This window comes from Melitaea cinxia, chromosome 12 (assembly GCF_905220565.1).
Source record: "Melitaea cinxia chromosome 12, ilMelCinx1.1, whole genome shotgun sequence".
Classification (NCBI taxonomy): Eukaryota; Metazoa; Arthropoda; class Insecta; order Lepidoptera; family Nymphalidae; genus Melitaea; species Melitaea cinxia.
The window spans coordinates 5632111-5645450 of NC_059405.1; positions in this window are offsets into that span (position 1 = coordinate 5632111).

Sequence of the window (13340 nt, forward strand, 5' to 3'; positions counted from 1 at the left end):
GTGTGGAGTTGCAATAAAAGTGAATAAAACCGTGCGGATCACCTTATAGATAAAGACAAAAAATCCGGAATTACTTAAAACGATATAGATTTCAATTATTATTTTTTTGTTTACATAAATACCGCGTGACATTATAATAATCTAATATTACGATTATGTCATCTCATCACTATTACACAATAAACATTTATGTTTGTTGTAAAGGAAAAACGACTAAATAAACAAAATAGGTAAGTAGGTATATAAATTCATTAAATCAGGACTATGATGTCGATCCAGTCAATTTTAAGTACTATTATTAGTCATTAATATAATTTATAATTGAGTCTGTGTTTTTTATTTATTTTTAATAATTTAATTTATTATTCTGAACTAGGTGGTGGTTCTTAAAAAGACTTACCTTTACCTTGAAATATAGACTCATAAAAAAAAACACATAAAAAAAAATAATAAAAAATAACACGAAACAAAAAAAAAAAAAACGCGTTCCAAATGCACACAACCAAAATTAACGAGGCGCAGAGAACAAGTGAATAGATTATAGATGGACAGGTAGCGAAATTGTTTTCAATATAACCTTCACGATTAGTGCCACCTACACGACAATGAGATGAATACATAAAGTCCAAAATACGAGAACATTTATGTCAATGAACCTACTATGATTGTCAAGGTTGCTATTGAATCACTGGAAACTGATAACTACTAAAATACTAGGTACTACATGATAAAGTTTGATTTGTTTTGAGTTCAATATTTTATTACAACCTTATTCATGAATATGAGAAGTGTTCCTGCATATTACTAGCCACAATCTAAGGCATTGCGCATATAAAATTATTATTTTTATACGACTAGATCGGCAAACAAGCGTACAGCCTATATACGGCTGCAACACCAGACGCAACGCAAGCGTGTTGCCAATCCTACTTCCGACTTCCCCCAGGAGCTCTGGCCACCACAGAAACAGCACTATTTAAGATCAATATTTATTAGCTGTTATTTTGTTTAAGTTCGGGACCGTCAAAATTTCATGTTTCTAACTTTAAAATGAGATTTCCATACAAACTTTCAACCCCTACTTCTCCTCCTTAGAGGTAAATTCCGAAAAAGATTTTCGTAAGTGATGCTTGCTAAGTTGCTAGTCTTATTATGAAGTATTAAATGACTGTCAAATAACAATAGTATATGGAGATTCCCTTTACAAATAATATTATTTAAGGCTACTGTTTTCGAAGTAGGTAAAAACAAAATCAAGGCATGAGTATATAAAGTAACTTTAAAGAGAAAAATATATGGCCAGTAAATCAGTCAACAAAATTTATTTTTCTGACTTCTTAACTGATGCAGGTTTTTTTTATTTATGAAAAAATAAAATAATGAAACAACTCAACAAAACAATGTCTAATTTAAAAAAATATGCATTTATTGCAGAAAATTGAATCACACTAATAGCCTAAGATCCCGCTGCTAAATCATTATGTTCATCGCGTAGATAACCAGATTCCAATTTCAACAAACCTTTATGAATAGGCAAATAAATTGATAACAGGGTGCCAGTCAAAAAGTTCCTGTATGATTATCTTCTATATATTAATACGTGAAGCAAAAACTTTGTACCCCTTTGTACGAAAATGTATGTTCGAATGATTGAGAAGTATGAAATTTGGCACACAGTTTATATACAATGCAAAGAATAAAAAAAAACATTACACACACTACCATGTATTTGACACACACACGCGTATATATTCTTGTTTACTTTTATAGAAGTATAGTCTTTGACAGCAGAGCTTTGATAATGTTCCAACCTGTGGTTCCAACATATAATTTAAATGAATTATGGTAGAATTTCGACCACTGGGGAACATAATGATTTTGCAGTGGGATCTTAGTCTATAATAATATCTACAATAAAATCAGAAAAAGTATTTAATCAGCAAATATAAACATGTCAAGGACAGAAATTTTCACTTTTATCTTTGTAATACGAATAACTGTAAGTGTAAATATACTTAATATCGAGTATGGGAATTTTTAATTAAATGTTACGGTCTGATGAGTTTCAACAATAAGAAATTAAACTTCTGCAGATATTATTTTCCACGTAACCCACATTACTCATAATAATTAAATGAATAGAGTATATTAAGAAATGAAAAGTTTCAGTTTGAATACAATAATAATTATTATTTTATTCATGATACTTTTAAGACAATATGAATAAAAAAGTTAATACTGTCCAGACACTCTTAAATGCAAAGGCATAGTATTAAAAAAACATGGACTTTTAAAATACAAGAATAATACTAGCATATATATGTGAGATGTGCAAAAGTATGTGATATACTCATCGGATCTGTTTTCGTACAGTATAAGGTAATTAGCAGCAAATTATGAATTTGAATAACCTTATGTCTTCATCATAAAATACACAATTGTAGCTATGTATGTTGTTGGATATTTACAACCTATATGTTAATAAAAAGGTGTTACAGAGGGTGTACTATACACACGGGTCTACTTGTCTTGATCACAAATTAATACATAAAAAAGGATTATGATTGCAGCAGATGGTCTTATTTTTAAGAAAAACAAATTATAATTTTTAATTGTAGAAAAACAAATAATTTAATACACAAAATTTTTACAACTCACATGAAAGTTGAGAAACTAAATATCAATCAACTTTAAAATCACCTGTAATTTTTGCTATTTAAATTTGATTGATTATATTGGAATTAATCTTAATTAAAATTTTGTGTCTGTATAATATGTGGTCCAAACTACATTGTCAGTCCAATTATGAGAGTTTGTGATTAAAACCATCTGCTCAGAAGGAAGAAAACTTGTAAAACTCCAAATTTAAAGTCAATAGACAATGTGACGGTGTTATTGTTTGTTGAAATTAAAATAAAGTTAATGTTTTTTAAAAAAAATTACAGCAAAAAATTCTGACAATTACTTTAAGAATATCACATTTATATATTCTAAAAAATAAAAACTGATTTTTTTGATTTTTTGTTTTGTACTGCACATTAAGTTTTGCTTTTGGCCTACATTTACATCATGTTTTTTATTTCGAGATTTCTATATCTCATAAAACATGTGTTATTTAAGATAAAGTTTGTTTGTAAGTATTTAATATTAAAATGTATAAGACAATCATTGAACGTAGAATTTGGTGGATTGTTATATTATAATAATGCCACTAATGCTAATTACCACTTTAAACACACTTTCATTACGAACAGATGAAAGACTCCTTGAACTAGAAACAGTTTTAGAAAATATCAAATGGGACATCCTTGGTCTGAGCGAAGTGAGACGACTGGGTAATCAAATCGAAGAACATGATGACTACGTCTTATATTATATAGGTGAAACAAAGGGACTATACGGGGTAGGATTTATGGTAAAAAAACACCCGAAGAAACAAATAATTGAATTCATAGGTATATCCGAAAGAATTGCTGTACTAAACATAAAATTAAATGGATATAAAGATGAATGGTCCATTGTGCAAATTTACGCCCCGACTGAATCAGCAGAAGAAAAAACGAAAGACGAATTCTACGATCTATTAGCAACAACATTAGAGACAACCTATAAAGAATATCATTGTGATGGGTGATTTTAATGGGAAAATAGGCAAAAGGAAACAAGGTGAAGAATCGATCATAGGAAAATACGGCATAGGCAAAAGAAATAAAAATGGTGAGAGAGTCATAAACATGGCCCTCCAAAACAATGTAACCATATTGAACAGCCTCTTTAAGAAAAAATCATCCAGGAAATGGACATGGATGTCACCTGATGGAAGATATCACAACGAGATAGACTTTATAATGAGCAACCAACCTAGATCATTCCGAACTACAACACAAACCATCGCATGGTTAGAGCAACATTATTCCAAAAACAACAAAAGAAACAGAGAAAGTGCTTTAACTTATTTGCAGCAACCACAAAATACACGAAACGACACGTAAAAAAGAAACTGCCAATCAAACAAATGAGACGCAAGAAATCTACAACTCAGAGATAAGTGATATGTATAGACCTGGGACAGAGGCAAAACCAAAGAGGAACACACTAACACCTAAGACACTCGACCTCATCAATGAAAGAAAGCAACTACTTAAGAACAGGAAAGTTAGAGCAGTGCTACAAAAAATAACAGATCTCAGCAAAGAAATTAGTCGCAATATAAAACAGGATAGGTCGTGCAGAAGATTCAAATGTATGATACACCACATTAACAAAACAGGAGGTATAAACAAGGCGTTGAAAGAATTAAGAGAAGAAACACTTTGGATTCCAAAAATAAAAGATAATAAAAACAAACATGAAACTAGGAGACAGTCTATTCTAGAACTTGCAACAGAATATTATAAAAAACTGTATTCATCAAAAAATACCCCGGAAATGAACGTAGACATCGAAGGTGACCCTGAAGAAATACCCCAAATTCTAGAAAGAGAAGTTCAGTACGCAATAATGTCACAGAAAAACGAGAAGGCCCCAGGAACTGACAACATAACCAACGAGATGATGAAAGCGGATCTGCCTAAAACAATAACTAGACTGACCAACTTATTCAACCTTATCCTAGACACTGAAAATATACCAATGCAATGGACAACAAGCTCTATAATTCTTATTCACAAGAAAGGAGATAGAGCAGAAATAAAAAACTATCGTCCGATAAGCTTAATGTCGAACATATATAAAGTGTTTTCAAAAATAATACTCAAACGCATTACCAAAACCTTGGAAGAATCACAACCACGAGAACAGGCTGGCTTTAGATTGAGTTATTCCACAATTGATCATATACATGTAATAAAACAGCTCATAGAAAAATGTCAAGAGTATAATGGACCACTGTATATGGCATTTGTGGATTATAACAAGGCATTTGACTCCGTAGAACACCTTTGCATATGGGAAGCTCTAAAAACTCAAGGAGTTGATAATAAATATATAAGGCTTAAAAAAAACGTATACTCAAACAGTATAGGAAGAATAAAGCTAGAAACAGAAGGGAAGATGTTCCCTATACGCAGAGGCGTGAGACAGGGAGACCCACTTTCACCAAAGCTTTTCTCGTCTGTATTAGAGGAGGTCTTTAGGAAGCTAGAATGGGACCATTTTGGAATTAACATCAGTAGAACGTACTTGAACCACCTAAGATTCGCTGACGACATAGTACTCATATGTGATAACCCAGAAAATCTGCAGACCATGCTCCGAGATCTGGCCCAAGAGAGTAAAAAGGTGGGACTAACAATGAATAAAACAAAGACCAAAATAATATCAAATAGATCCCGAATAAACATCAAAATAGAGGAGGAAGAAATAAAATATGTAAATTCCTATATTTACTTGGGCCAAACTATTGCATTTAACGACCAAATTGACTTTGAGATAGAAAGACGGATTGCCAACTCATGGAAGAGATTCTGGACCTTGAAAGAAGTGTTGAAAGGCAAACAGTATAACATGGCCATAAAAAGAAAAATATACAACATCTGTATACTACCAATACTCACTTACGGGTGCCAAACATGGGCAACAACACAAAAACAAGGCCAAAAACTCGTTACTTGTCAGAGGGCTATGGAACGAAGCATAATGGGTTACACTAAACGAGATCGCAAAAGGGCGGAGGATATAAGAAAAATAACAAAGGTGGAAGATGTTATATTAAAAACAAAAACCCTGAAATGGAGGTGGGTAGGCCACATGCTCAGACACACTGGAGATAAATGGACGAGGGATGTGTCCCTGTGGACCCCTCGATTTCACACCAGAAGAAAGAGAGGAAGACAAAGGAAGCGATGGTCAGATGAGATCAGAAGGGTTGCAGGCCCATTATGGCAGAGGGCTGCATTGTCCCGAGAGAAGTGGAAGGAGTTGGAGGAGGCTTTTGTGTCCCAAAGACACGCAGATATACATTAGCATGTACCCTTTTTGTAATATTGTCGATCAACATGAATTGTAAGAAACATTGTTAACTATATCCGCAATAAAGGTTTAATAATAATAATAATAATATATTATAATAATATTTAAATATTATATTTCTAGTCTAGATTTTGTAACATAATATTTGTTATGGGATTGATGAGGGTGTCTTAGAGTGACAAAGGGGGAAGTTATATCATATTTTTCAATGTCCCATGGTTTGCAACAGTCCAGCTGTGACCATAGGTTTTGCAATATTAGGAATGAGTAATGGTAAATATGGTAAGGTCTCAGCACTTTGTTTGATTTTAAAATGTACAATACACATAGATAATAAATAAATTAATATGTAAGCATATTAGTTTTTTCCTTTTATAGTGATTTCAGCTTAAGATTCAACAAAACTTTTCTTTTTAACCTATTTCAAATACGGAGGAGGTTTCTCAATCTGATCGTATATTTCTTATGTATGTTCGGGGATAACTTCGTCGTTTAGGAACCAAGTTTAATTCTTTTTCCATTGGAAAGTAAATATTCCAAGGGTGGTACTATGATAAGGAAACCAGGTTCTGATGATGGGATTCCAGAGAAATCGAGGGGAAACCTCAAAAATCCTAGTGACGACTAGTGTGTTTGTTAATTTTTTCGTCTACGTTGTATTTCTTGTTGATGTAATTGAAGTTGGTTTTTTTTTAATAGAACTAAACACAATTATTATACAACTAAACGGGTAAACAAGGATATTATGATGTGCATAACGGAAAGTCATTAATGTATGATAAAATAAAATAGACGCCTCCACCTTCATTGTATCACAAGTGCATCTCCAACCCTCCCCAATATCTTCTGAGAGCAGCATTATTTGGCTATGATTTTCCACCAGTTTATGTTACTTTACCAGTCGGGCATGAACATGGTGAAGGTTTCATTATAGAGCTCAATTGCTGAGTTAGTGAGCAATAAAATTGAAATAATGAAATCAGTTGTTTTACATCCAATATCATAATGACATTGGTCAATATTTTTTTTTCTCTAGGCCAAGGTTGTGTTATCTTGGTTTGTAATTAGAAGAAGTATGTCAGAACGGCGTCACGTGTAGTAACTATCATTCAAATGATACTCTACTGATAAACAGAAGGGGATTCCCTCATTTTCAAAAAGTATGTTTGATTTACATTAGATATATGAATTATTATAATAAATCAAGTTTAGAATGATACCATTATAAGTAGTAATATTTAATTTACAATCGATATTAAATTATCTATTAACAATAAATTGTTAGTGATCAGTCTTTGATATTTAGGCCAAAACCGGGACTGGTTAGGTTTGGTTTTGTTACAGTTTAATTATGTAAATTTAGATGAAAAATATTAGCTTTGAAAATTATTATATTTAAAACTATGTACCATTTCTGGGACTACCTTATACTTTGGTTCATGGTATATTTATTGAGTTGAAGTGGTTGATTTTTTATTTTGAATATTTATTCTATTAAAAATACATTACTTCCTTAGCAATGTTGGCATATTTGGAAATAAAACTTCGGAAATAATTTAGAATTTTGTGAAATGCTTATCAAGTGTGAAAACATAAGTATTTTAGTTGTAAATAAATTAAAAATATTTATTTTAGTCATAAATAAACGAAATAAATACAAATGATTAATTAATAACTAAGACTATTATTCACTTATATTCAAAACATTAGATTATAATTATTAAAAAGCATGTTGTAAACTTACTCCTTTATGCACGGGATTGATGTTGAAATCATACGAAAAATGATAAATAAGCACTGCAAGAAGATCACTAAATTATTAATAGATAACTTAATGATATTAAAATAAATCCCCTTTTCTTCATAATTTCAAGATCAAATAGTTATTAGCACCAAAACAACAAAGCCAACAAACACTGCACTATGCGTTGCACTCGTCCCGTTTGTTTTGTCTGATGATGCATTAGTGGCTAGTGCAAAGATGGAATGCATTTTGTCATTGTCAGTAAGCTCTGTTTTGATTGGCTGTAACAGACAAAATTCGTTTATGATTGGTCTAAAATTTTCAAAAACGTTAATTGACAATGTCAAATTACACAGATACTGCTCAACATATAGATTAAAAATACTGTTACTGTTCACATATTTAATAATACGATAAATTAATTTAATTTTTCGTTTTTATTTCGATTTTGAATTGACCTAAATTATATTTTTTGCACTTACTTACTTTTTTGTATCTGTCTGCCATCGTTTAAATTTTCTTATCAAAATTAGATACACATATTTATGAGGTGTGGGTTTAATTGAAAAAATATTGAAATTAAGTCAACTACGAACCATGGCAACAAGAAAATAAGATAAATAATAAACAAGTAATTTTTAAGTAAATAACGTGTACTAACTGTAATAAATGTGATACCAAAACCGTAAGAAAAATATATAACGGAAGTGACGTAATATCAGTCACACGACTGTATAATATGACGTTTGTAAAACTAAAATATTGTTTTTTTATTTCACTTAATAGTTTGAATTATTATTATTATTATTATTTTGTTTAATTTATTTTATTTTACGGTATTTGTTATTTTCTAAAATACTAAATTTCCTAAATACTTTTATGTACTTAATTAAAAACTTCTTGTTGCCGTCGGTTGTCTTCGTGTTGCTTCTATACTATCCGAAGGAACTTCGTTCCTACCTGGTGTACCATGACCCATGAAACCACAATTTTTTTTTAAATTATCTATGTTTTGTTAAATTATGATTGTTCGATCATTCAATATATATATATTGTTATAGTTGGGAGAGACGGCGGCTAGATGGCGCTAGTGGCACGTGCACGTGAATCCGACATATATATATATATATATAATCATATCATAAATATAAAATTCTCGTGTCACAATGCTAGTTACAATAGGTGCTCCTCCGAAACGGCTGGACCGATTTTTATGAAATTTTGTGAGCATATCGGGTAGTTCTGAGAATTGGCCAACTTCTATTTTTCATATTCCTAAGTTATAAGGGAGGAAGGAATTAAGAGGGCCAATATGGCAAAAAAACGTTTGCCAGGTCAGCTAGTATCCCTACTAATATTATAAATGTGAATGTAAGTTTGTTTGTTACGCTTTTACGCGAAAACTACTCAACCGATTATTATGAAACTTTGTACACATATTCTTGGAGGTATGAGAAAAAATATTTTTTACGAAATTTAAAAAAATAGTTTCTCAAAAAATCTTAAAATCGAGCTATTTCAACGCCACTAACAGTCCAGTAATGAAGTTCCAACTCTAAGCACTGTAATACCGTTGCACTGTATTATCGACGGTCACGTCAATATCCAATCCAATTGACTATAGTTTCAGCTGTTTGGGATTTTTCTATATTTATTGTTATTTTTTTCTGTCATTATATATATAATTAGCGACCCGCCTCGGCTTCGCATGGTTGCAAAAACTATCAGTGTTCTTCTATTATATTATGCATGTATTATACATATAAACCTTCCTCTTCAATCACTCTATCTAAATATTAAAAAAAACCGCATCAAAATCTGTGCTGTGTTTTAAAGATTGAAGCATACATAGGGACAGAGAAAGCGACTTTGTTTTATACTATGTAGTGATATTGTAAATATAATATTATAAATGTGAATATAAGTTTGTTTGCTACGTTTTCACGCGAAAACTACTTAACCGATCATCATGAAACTTTGTACACATATTCTTGGAGGTATTAGAAGTAACATAGGATACTTTTACCCCTTAGTTATAAGAGGGGGGGGGGACTTAAGAGGGTTAATATAATGTTATGAAATTTCGTGTGCATATCGAGTAGGTCTGAGAATCGGCTAATATATATAAAAATGAATCGTAAAATGTGTTAGTAAGCGTATAACTCAACAACGCCTAGACCAATTTTACCAATTCTTTTTTTTAAATGTTCTTTGAAGTCCAAGGATGGTTTTTACGGCGAGAAAAATTCGAATAATTTCCGTGAAAACCCTAAAAACAACCCTTTTCTTATTCCCATACAAACGTTTTCTAACTAAAATGTAGAGTCAATTTGAACATTACTGCGATTTTATAAAGTTCATGTTAAATAATATAGTAGGGCGCATTTTACGTAAGTTATTAATGATTAAATTGATCTTATTCGTAGACCGTATTTTAATTTAATTTACATACAGTAAAAATGGTATTAACTAGCTAGCTATTTCACATTACTTATTATACTTATAGTTGCGGGGGCGTTAACAATGGAAAATTCCCGTTTTTAAACTATCGACTCCAAATTTGGTACGAATCTCCTATACGTGATGTAGAAATGATCGATGAGCGGATTTTAGGATAGCTCATGCCCAATAAAGATTACGGGGGTGGGCGTTAACAATGAAAAATTTAAATGTATGTAACTCCGAAACTACTGAACCAATTTTTATCTAATTTTTTAAGCATCTATAATTTTGTCCAACTTGGGAGATAGGGTAGTTTTTATCTCAATTGGACCTGACAGGTGGCGCTGCTATTGGTATGTAACTCTGAAACTACTGAACCAATTTTTATGAAATTTTGTACGCATCTACAATTTTGTCCAACTTGGGATATAGGGTAGTTTTTATCTCAATCGGACCTGGTAGGTGACGCTGCTATCAGTATGTAACTCCGAAACTACTAAACCAATTTTTATCAAATTTTGCAAGCATCTGTAATTTTGTCTGACTTGGAAGATATGGTAGTTTTTATCTCAATTACACTCGGTAGGTGGTGCTGCTATCTGTATGTAGCTCTGAAATTACTGAATCAATTTTTATGAAATTTTGTAAGCATCTGTAATTTTGTCTAACTTGGAAGATATGGTAGTTTTTATCTCAATTGGAACCGGTAGGTGGCGCTGCTATCGGTATGTAAGCTATCAAATTTAGTAGCGGTTTTCCGGGCAGGCAGCGTCTGCCGGGTCCGCTACTATTATATAAGAATGAATGTTGCTAAGCGCATAGCTCGAGAATTGCTCGACCAATTCGGCTAATTTTTTTTTTGTATTTTTTTACAAAACAAACAACTTAATTTTTACTTAACTTTTGACAGAACGAAGTCTGTCCGGGCATCTTGTACATGTGCTTTATCTCTGAATCTCGGAAACGGCACCAACGATTTTCATGAAATTTAGTATGCAGGAGATTTCGAGGGCGATAAATCGATCTAGCTAGGATTCATTTTTAGAATATCATTAGAATACGAAGGTAAATTTCGTAAATGTCTACTAGGTTAAAATAGCTCAGGTGGTATATCAGTCAGTCAGTCTTGACTCACTTGTGATTTTTTATTTAAATAACCAGTTCATATATTTTTTATCATATTATGACGGTAAGTATTTAATAATAATAAAATATAGGAACCAAAGGAAAGACTTATTGCTAGTTAACATTTAATGCGGTACTAATTTACCTTCATTAAACATAATAATTAAATACAAACATGTTTCGTAGTACCCGCACTAGTCGGTACTTACATATATAATATATCATTATTTCAAACGGTGGTTTCACATATAATAAGTACCTACCTATGCGTGGTGTTTACCAAGAACCATTGCCAATAGTTATATCTGGTAATAAAATGAGCATTTCTTACGTCATACATATGTGGTATCTATAAACTTTTAGCATTGTTAGAGATGTAGCAGAGAAGCAGATGCAAAACCACAAAACATTTCCAATATCCGCGTTTATAGTAAACAACTATTCTTTTGAATATATCAAAGAAGCTTGTGAATGGTGGTGTGAGGCCAGATCTTACACCCCACTTTTAATAAGATTTATTGTAACCGATCTTGTTTTGACAATAACAATAGACGTCATTCTTAGCGGCAAACGACGCTCTTTGTGCTCGCAGTTGTGTGGTCTCGATACATTAAATCTATTCGGCTTATGTCAAAATTGTTTGCTATACGACACCTGGATGACAAAAAACATTTCGGAATATTGAATAAAAATATTGACCTTTATTATTGATTAAATTTAAATTAAACTCAACAGAAAAATATTTTTTGTAACACAACCTAGGTTAAAATTTGTTCTTTAGTAGTATATGCACCACTTTCGGATTATAATCGACTATAAATGTATATGAAGCTATCAAAATGACAACATTTATAGGGTATGTTTCGATATGCACTGCGAGTACTGCACAGTGCTATCCATGGGTGCTGTCACTGTAGAAAAATTCGTTCCGTTATGGACTGCCAGTATACTGTCGCAGTACCCTAGATAAATATATGACGTCATAAATCGCCACCATATTCTACTGTGAGTACTGGCGTTTTCGAGGTAAGGTATTCCAATGAGGTACTCGCAGTACTTTGATCACGTGATCAGTCAAAACCACTCGAGTGCCAACTGCCAAACATCTTTTAAACAATACATCCAGTTTAATCACAAAATTGTAAACTTCTATAATTAGTTTAGATTAATAAATAAAACAATGGAAGAATTGCAACAATTAACCATATTAGGTTGTGTTAAAAATGTTCAATACGAGCTGAAAGTTGCGCAGGAAATTTTGGATCGTGCAGACAGGTAAATTTGCCGTTGTTTTATAATTTAGAAGAATGAACGTTATATCAACATACATAATTATGTAAATATTAATATAAAAATGTAAAAAACTATATATTAATACGTGTAACAAAAACTTTGTATCAATTTTTACGAAAATTGAGCGGACGCACGGAGGAGTATTAAATTTCGCACACTTATAGGTACTTTATATAGAGAAGGAGTGCAGAATGCTAATATTTTTTGAAAATGATGCTTAAAAATACATTAAATTAATCAAAAAAAAAAAAAAAAAAAAAAACATTACACTCACTACCATGTATTCGAGACACACACACGCATATAGGTATAGGTACTCTTTTGTTTATTATTATAGAAGTATAGTCTTTGACAACAGAACCTTATTAATGTTCTAACTTATAGTTTAAATTAGGTATGGCCGAATTTCGACCACTGGGCGACCACTAGTAATTAGTAAATGTGTTTGACATAAGTATTAGTTTCAATTTTTAACCTTTAATTAGGTAACACTATTTACTTGAATCAAGTTAATGAAATTGAAATTGTAAGGATTCATTTTCAGAAATAGATTTTCATAGAGGGTACTTACTTAAAAATAACGGTAAACAGTGCTTATAGTTTTAAGACGTCGTGATTATCGTGAGTCAGCCTGCTTTTATTTAATGTGTCATTAAATTTAACAACAATCGCTTTTTAGTGACGTGGAGTGGACATCTTTATGTTTATACGCCGTTAAGATAAAACAGTTTCTACGTTTTCGAACTCCGTGAATGACTTCCGAGGT